General features: G+C 40.8%; 1 long non-coding RNA gene across 1 annotated transcript; it reads right to left on the bottom strand.

Moving 5' to 3' along the window:
* Positions 1-197: 197 nt before the first annotated feature.
* Positions 198-3,953, bottom strand: LOC115172522 (uncharacterized). The gene is made up of 4 exons (XR_003871447.1): positions 3,648-3,953; positions 2,721-2,815; positions 2,447-2,562; positions 198-2,339 (listed from the first exon to the last, which is right to left on the bottom strand). It is a non-coding gene; the product is annotated as an uncharacterized LOC115172522 (long non-coding RNA).
* Positions 3,954-9,262: the final 5,309 nt, after the last annotated feature.

Below are 9,262 nucleotides of genomic sequence, written 5' to 3' on the forward strand. Positions count from 1 at the left end.
GACCCAAGCTTTTATCTAACCGTTATAGCTTGTCCCTTTAAATACATTTGCTTCCATAGAGTAGAAGATATACATATGGATGAATGAAACCTCATACTATCCCTGAATTGTTAGAGTCCCTTTTCTATCATAGTCCGACCAGTGGATGCTCTGTAGCTCATCAGAGTAACGTTACCAATAATCACTCCAACACGTAATGGCAGTGTCATCTTACACACTTTATTTTATAGCATTAGCAATCACCTGAAAAAATACAGATTCATGGTGCTACTTAAGTCTTTTGGCAAAATAGCTTATCTTTAATAAGGAATAGGCCTATGTAAATTGTCTTCCAAATATACATTTCATACAGTAAAATATTGTGTTGAAAAGTAGCATTTAAAATTCTATTTTAGTTTGTAAGACGTTTAACAATAATGGAAAAACCATCCTTACACTGAATACACTCAACTACCGATACTCAATTACAGAAAAAAATAGACAATAGCAAACGATATTTACATTGTTGCACAAATTTGAAAATAAAATAAAAACAAGATAATGAACAGTCAACCTATTCATAAATATGTTATTTACCTTAACATTGTTTGTCTGACACATAAAACTGAGAAATCTGCAGAAAAATATCAAAATTAGCTAGAAAAAAACAGGGAATTGTTTGACATAGGCATAGTCAAAGAAAGCAATATGCCAATGTGCTCTTGCTGAATCAAGTTAGTGTATTCTTGGAGCATGAGTAACAAGCACTAAACAGGGCTATGTCTCTTTGAGAATGAACATTATTTAATACATTAAAACTGGCACATTCAAGACGAGGCTGTGAAATGGCCTACTGTTCTGCTTTATTTTTCTTGGCCTGAATAGATTCCACCTCAAAACAGATGCTTGAGCTACAGAGAGCTAATTTAAACAGACAACAAAATATAAATCTTGATGTCAGAATGATGCACAGTACTGAATAGCCAGCCCCAAAATTCACACACTCAACTTGACCACTGGAGGGCAGCAAAACGTTGTAGGAAAGAACACAGAAAGAGGAGGGGGAAAAAATTACATGCATCACTATGACAGAAATGTGTAACAATTGATTCGCCCAGAGAGTTGACTTACACCAAAACCTCTATATCAAATGCATAATGCTTAATTCTTCAACAAATATACCATCATGAGTTTCATTTGAATTAGTTTTTCCCATATGCATTTCAAACATGTTTTGCAAGCTTCTGATAAGTAGTCTATCATTTAACATTAGGGATATGTTTAGTGAAATATAATATTTTTCAAATACACAACAGAGTAGTTTGATTGTGGTCACACAAGCATACTAGCAGACATCCAAACCTTCAAACACAAACCTTGTCTGTTTCTCTGCACTCTTAGAAAAAAGGGTTCCAAAAGGGTTCTTCGGCTGTTCCCATAGGATAACCCTTTTTGGTTCTACCTGGAACCCAAAAGTGTTCTACTTGGATCCCCAAAAAATATTTCAAAGGGTTCTCCTATGGGGACAGCTGAAGAACCATTTAAGGTTCTAGATAGCACCTTTTTTTCTTATAGAGTAGTGTAGTGGCAGGGTGCATGAGTTGTACTATATGTATCCCTTAAGGTTCACATGTGCAAAGACCATTAAAACAAACTCCTGCAAGGAATCTCCGTCTCTCACATCAGCTTGTAAAGGCAGTGACACTGTAACAAAGATGCCCTTAGAAGACAGACCCTTATTTGGACTCTTGCTCTGTTGACCTAGTCAAAAATGACACAGGAGAAGCCGTAGCCTCCCTTTTGCATGTAGATAACGTCAGACTGCAGGATACAGAATGCAGCTCTGAGTGAATAGGGGGGTTCTGTCACCAAACCCCTCCCTGCCAATTACTTCAATGTGCATGGTCCATATCAATTTCTTCCCGTACTTTGGCAGCAAGTCATAGTCACCCATTATCATCCAGTTTGTAGAGCAGGACTTGAGCCCCGTGGCCAGGGGAGATGCTGGGACATGTGCCCAGGCCATAGAGGCATGTGGGGGAGGGGTAGGGAACCAGGTGGTAGTGGGGTATCTCCTCCAACCCAAAGGACTGAGAGCAGCAGTCTGCTACCACCACCTTCACACGTTTCCTGTCTGGGTAGAGCAGCCGCTGCCCGCCTGAGCCCCTGTCACAGGTGCCCTGCCTCTCCTCTTCCTCCTCCACCTCCCCCTCCACCTCCTTCTCCTCATGGTGGATCTTCCTCAGCAGGTTGTTGATGAGCACAGAGCGTCGCAGGTACGCTTCAGGGTCCTCCAGGAATCTCAGCTTCTCCAAGGAGAGCTTGAGGATGCAGCTGCGGTCCTCCTGACGTATCAGGTGCTGATGAAAAAGAGGTTGTGATTATGAGACAGACACATCTAAAATGTCATGTCATAGGACAACAGATTTATGTCTGAACATGTCAACACAAACAAAGCAGTTCGTACTTTTTGAAAATATCCATGTAGGTCGCCATGTAAATCCTCCTCTTCCGCATATTTTCTCTTGAAGTAGGCAACTTTCGACGTTGTTGAATGGTTTGATCTCTATTCAAGGGAATCGACTGCTTGAAGCACAATCAGGAAAAATGCAATTACAACCTTGATAAAGCTCTCCCTTTGAACACATTAGTGAGGAGAGATTATGTGGTTAGAGGAGTGACACAGAATTATATAACAGCCCCAGCAGTAGTGGAGTCATATCCACGCCACGGTACATTACCTGATGATGACAGCCCAGAGCCACAAATGAGTTGTCTGACTGGAGTCCTGATTGCTTGGGATGCTCTCTGAGCCTCACACATTGCCTTCAGGTGCCTATAGTGGAGGAGAATGAGATATAAAGAGAAAATAAGAGATTGGAGAGACACCTGTTTTATTAAAGTTGTAAATCACACACAACATATTTTAATTTGTATCTCAAAATAACCATAAAATAAATATTTTGCACAATTTGAAAATGTGGGTTATGTTTTCTCAGAAGTCATCTCACTGCATAGGCTATTTACCATGGCCAGATTAAACAGATCATTTTTTAAATATCAAAACAGCTTTTGGTCTTCTTTCTGCAGCATGTGCTTTGTAGGCGAAGCTGAAATCTTTACAGCCATTGCCATTTCCCCACACAAGGCTATTTACAAAGAAATTGGGTTGAGTACATGCGTGGGTAGTCTGTGTGTGTGTGTGTGTGTGTGCGTGTGTGCGTGTGCGTGTGCGTGTGTGCGCGCGTGTGTGTATGTGTGTGTGTGCGTGTGCGTGTGTGTGTGTGTGTGACAGAGAGAGAGAGCGAACAGAGAGAACAGAGAGACAGACTTTCTGATATTGCACTTATTAGGGAATTTCCAACTGAATGACACCTGCTATAACACGTTATTTTACTCCCACTGCAGTTAGGCAGTTAGGCACAGTGGAACTGTAATATTCCTATTCAAGGTATCAAACAAAATACCTGTAACACAAATAATGCATTCCCCTGCTTGGACATATCATGCAACTGATTGATCTTTATGATTATGTTAATGATGATGATACCATGCAATGATGATGTCTTAATACTAGTTAGCCATCTCTATCAGTTTGGAATGTCACCTATTTGGAAGAATAACCCACACATTTGATGAAATATAATCACATCAAGAAGGAAAATTACCTTATGATGGCGATCTCCAACAGTTCATAAAGCACTTCAGCAAATCAGCAGTCCTTTTATATGTAGGCAGCCTTTGAAGGTAATGCGTTCTTCTGGATGTGTCTGTCCAATGTGTGACCGTCCGTTGCTGCGACATTTACCGTCTGTGCCAATTATCCCGCTCCAAGCTCTGCCTTAAGTTTGCGCTTCACACCCAGTCACCGTATCTTCGTTTTAATAATCCCTTCAGAGTACGAAACACTCCTAGGGTCTTAAAATATCCTTTTCTGTGCAACAAGCAACAACACCATTCTCTCTACAACCTCATTGGTCTTCGCCGAAGCAGATGTTTCCTGTTGCTAGGAGAGTCACTAGGCAATGATGACGCTTCATCATCAGGCTCCATTATTCTCACATCCTCTAAATGTGCTCCTTGGTTTCTACCCCCCCCCCCCCCCCCTCTCCTATCTATACCTGGGTGTCTCTCTCTCTACTTGGGTATATGGGCAACCTATTGACTGGATGAGTAATTATTTGATGTCTGATTTAAATGTAGGCCTAACCTTTCTATTTTACAGCTGCTATGATAGCCCAGATATGACAAATAAACAATAGTGCCCTATTCAATTTGGCTTATGTACTAAACATAGAGCTCTCGTTTCCCCCTCTTAAACCTGGAATTATTAACTAAATCAAGCATCTGCTGGATTTCATTTATCTCATCCAAAAACACTTAGAAACCACAAGATTATATTCCTAATCTTTCATAATCCTGCCTATGAGCCTGATGACTTCCTTAGTGTTTTGGGCAAGGAGGTATTACAAATGAAAACCTTTCACACTATGGGACCAACCATCATTAAGACACAGCCATTCTCAGAATTAAGGCATCTTAACAAACACGCTCAGAAGACTTAAAAACCAGATGGCAGCCAGTTTTACGACAACATGGATCTTTATTTTATTAGCAAGAACAAAACTAATACGACCAGTATGTACAAAAGTACTATCTATGTCATTGTCATTCTTTGCATGCATGGTGCAGGCACTGTGTATATAGGCATGAGAACAAATCAACAGTCCGTGCATACAGATGCATCTCACAGGAACATTAAACATGGTTGACTATACACTCATGCTCATTTTTATGCATCTATTTCTATTTTATGCATCTATCAATTTCACCCCATACAGGCATCAACTCTTACCCTTACGATACAGGCACTTCATTAGAATCTCACTGTGTGGAAGCTGAAAACTAGCATGCTGTAGTAGTAACATATATTTCAGAGGGCATCTTGAACATTTAAAATGTCAAAAATATAGAGGGATTATGTACAGCAACTCTTGACATGCATACAATACATCATAATTGGTTCAGCCGGTACAGTAAATAACATCTTATCAATGTAATGGTCATTCTGGAATCATTGGTCAAGTCATTAACCATACAAACCTGTGTTATAAACATGACATGACCTGCACCTACCAGTCATATCAGGTTAGGTTAGAGTTCATCCACAGAGCAGAGGAAAGTCTCTCCAACTGTGGCATTCATAGTTTGTCATCTTGTAATGAAAAGCTCGTCATCAAGCGCAGTGCTATACTCTTCCCTGAATCAGTTACTTACTAAGTCAATGTTCTCGCTAAAAGTGAAAAAAAGTGGTTTTAACCTTTGATACAAATGTAAACGTTTGACCAACCTGGGCAATTCTAAGACAGCCATTCAGTTCCAAGGAAGCTCAAATATATTTCTCCATCCATTCTTCTCATTGGAAGAATTCCATATGTGATGTAGGGGTGGTTAGTTTGATTGGAGGAAATGGACATGTTCATATGTAGCACAGCTCTCTAATTGAGTCAAACCCTGGTGTTTTGATTAAGAGTATGATTCCCTGGTGCAACCCAAGGGACCTAATTACATCTGTTGTCTATCCAGGAAAACGGAGTGGTTGTGAAGGTTGCAGGTTCAATACTCCATAACACCCCACAGGTCATTGACCATGGATGATTAACTCAAATGGCAGAGAATAATACTGATTTACATTCCACCTCAGTACTTCATTGAACAATCAATGACTGCTTAGATAGAGTTAATCAGACAGGCCCCATAGGAGTCCACAAGCCAGATACGGACTGAACAGTAGGTACACTAAGGTTGAAGACCAGTGGACTAGAAGGCCAGTAAACTGCTGTCCAGGGAGAGGTGCTTTGCAAAATATGCTTAGTAGGAATACAGTTGCTCTAAAGTGAAAATAAAATATTTGTAAAAATCCATATCCTCCTTGGTGTGAGAAGCCCTTGACCCAGGGTGTGTAATCACCCAAAAGCAGCTACTGCCATAGGATATAATGAAGCTGAGGCAGACTTGGCCATCAGCATCATCATCATCACACTGTACGGTCCAAGGACTGTAACTACCAATTAGCAGAGAAAAATAATACACTGCCAGGGAGGGTCATTCATGGCATGATGTTATTAACAAATGCACTGGGATATTTAAAGCCTCTTTTCAGCTCAGCATGGATGGCTGTTGAAATGAACTTTACCCTGGGAAGTCACTAAGAAAAGGGCCACTAAATGAAGAGACTGAATCTGTCAGACAGAGTGGACAGATGTTCTCATTAAATAGAGTAATATAAAGAGTAATAAAGAGTCCTTTAGTTGCTTGTCTGAGAACAGGTCACGTCTTACAGTAGGAGAGGAGGAGTAGAGAGGATGAGTCAAAGCTGTAGATGAAGATACAAACACGTGTGATAAAGAACAAAACGCATGCTCATTCAATGTGAAATTACCCTGAACTATACAGTTTCAAAACCTAGAAAAGTAGAAAGAAATCTATCAAAACTGTTTTGAAATCCAAATGATTAAATGTATGTATTTGGAATGATACAAAATAACTACGTTTTCAGTCTCCCTTTTCCCTCATAAAGGAAGAAATCATTCTAAAATATTTGTTTTCTTCACCTTGAAGTGTGGCTGAATAAAGTACGATAGTAATTCATTAAAAACCATTGTCCTTGGACAATCATAACAGTATACTCATTTTTGTATGATACAATGTTTGACATCTTCATAGCGGATATACAGAGTAGACCAACCAAACTTCCAGCTGTCTGTGACAACACAATGTAACTATAGTTGAAACCAATACTCAATAACCTTTTCTGAATTTAAACTTATAAAAACCCACAGACTAAATGCAACAATTTATATTTTCTGTATATCCATATTGGCATAATTGAAGCACTTTGTTTTAGTTTTTTTGCTCTTTTTTTTGCTATGTAACATCCTTTTTTGCTCATCAATGGTGTAAACAGGTGTGTGGAGCTGTAGGTTGCAGATTGTAGTCATGATGGGGCCGCTGTAGTTGTGTTGAGGCTCTCCTGCCTACACAGAGCAGGTGTCTGTCTGGGGACAGGGGACAGGATAACTCCCTCCACTCACCGGGAACAACCAGCTTGGTAACTAGGGGCCCGATTCCAACCCGAGTTAAGCGTGCATAAAGGAAACGCAATTCCCTTTTTATGCACTTTTCTCTTTATGCGTATTCTGACCTTGAAATGAAGCATGAGAATAGCGTGCTATTCACCCGCTACTCGTTCAGGGTGGAGATTGACTAAATGAAGGTGTGGCTGAGGTGTGTCTACTGATACGCGACATTCTGACCTTGACTTAATTCCCTATTATAATTTAATCAACTTTTTCGTGCGCAAGGAAACTATGAATAAGGTCTAGCGAACCTGCCGGTTCCAAGTGGAAAAAGCATATACTTAATTATTTCCAAAAGAAATAACACAATTTTTCATGCACATTCATTTACAACTTGATAAGAGCTATTGATAGCAGCTAGGTACTTGAGTAAACTGTTTGGATAATGAAATTATAAATATAAAGTACACTTGTTTTAGATATATTTTACCTTATAATCGCTGGGGAAAAAATGTGAAACCAGTCAAATGGTAGCAAACTGAAGCAAATCAACATATCAACTTTCCCACAGTAGTGTTTATGAAATGTTGTGCCATTATGCAGAATTTAAATTGTACCGCCTTTTAACTTGCAGGGATGGGCACTCTCGAATGTCTTAATTATAGGCTACCTCAACTTTCTCTGTCTCCTATTTCTATCATGTTAAATATTAGACACTATCAGCATCGATCGCCAGTTGGCCTAATAACAACACATATTCTCCTGCCAATTTACTGTTAATTCCCTCAACTGGTATAGCCTACATTATCATTCCATTTTAAATACATTGTTTCATTTACCTTTATTTGCTTCCTCTGTAAACTCTGCCACGGCCATGTGGTTGTTGCTGAGGAACATTAGTAACAGTGGATAATATAAAAATATATATGTAGGCTAATTAAATCATTACGCAGCAGGGCGCAATACCTGGCCGTGTCATCACACAGTTCCATGGTTAGTGCAGGCAATAAACAAGGGTATAGCCTACTATTGTACACTATTCTCCCTATTAGAATTCTATGTACAGTACACTAATCGTCCAACATTACCACGGGTTAACAATTTTAAGAATGAATCAAACCACAGTTTTCTTTCTTTCGTGCATAAAGGCTCTCCGAACCTGTTTTTTATGATTCATAAATACTTTCCTAGCCCTAAATAATCTACAAGATCAGAGTACTTTTAAATCTACCAATTGGTGCTGAAACAGAAACGAATATGTATATACACTGCTCAAAAAAATAAAGGGAACACTTAAACAACACAATGTAACTCCAAGTCAATCACACTTCTGTGAAATTAAACTGTCCACTTAGGAAGCAACACTGATTGACAATAAATTTCACATGCTGTTGTGCAAATGGAATAGACAACAGGTGGAAATTATAGGCAATTAGCAAGACACCCCCAATAAAGGAGTGGTTCTGCAGGTGGGGACCACAGACCACTTCTCAGTTCCTATGCTTCCTGGCTGATGTTTTGGTCACTTTTGAATGCTGGCGGTGCTTCACTCTAGTGGTAGCATGAGACGGAGTCTACAACCCACACAAGTGGCTCAGGTAGTGCAGCTCATCCAGGATGGCACATCAATGCGAGCTGTGGCAAGAAGGTTTGCTGTGTCTGTCAGCGTAGTGTCCAGAGCATGGAGGCGCTACCAGGAGACAGGCCAGTACATCAGGAGATGTGGAGGAGGCCGTAGGAGGGCAACAACCCAGCAGCAGGACCACTACCTCCGCCTTTGTGCAAGGAGGAGCAGGAGAAGCACTGCCAGAGCCCTGCAAAATGACCTCCATCAGGCCACAAATGTGCATGTGTCTGCTCAAACAGACTCCATGAGGGTGGTACGAGGGCCCGACGTCCACAGGTGGGGGTTGTGCTTACAGCCCAACACCGTGCAGGACGTTTGGCATTTGCCAGAGAACACCAAGATTGGCAAATTCGCCACTGGCGCCCTGTGCTCTTCACAGATAAAAGCAGGTTCACACTGAGCACGTGACAGACATGACAGAGTCTGGAGACGCCGTGGAGAACGTTCTGCTGCCTGCAACATCCTCCAGCATGACCGGTTTGGCGGTGGGTCAGTCATGGTGTGGGGTGGCATTTCTTTGGGGGGCCGCACAGCCCTCCATGTGCTCGCCAGAGGTAGCCTGACTGCCATTAGGTAC

This window comes from Salmo trutta, chromosome 33, assembly GCF_901001165.1.
Source record: "Salmo trutta chromosome 33, fSalTru1.1, whole genome shotgun sequence".
NCBI lineage: Eukaryota > Metazoa > Chordata > Actinopteri > Salmoniformes > Salmonidae > Salmo > Salmo trutta.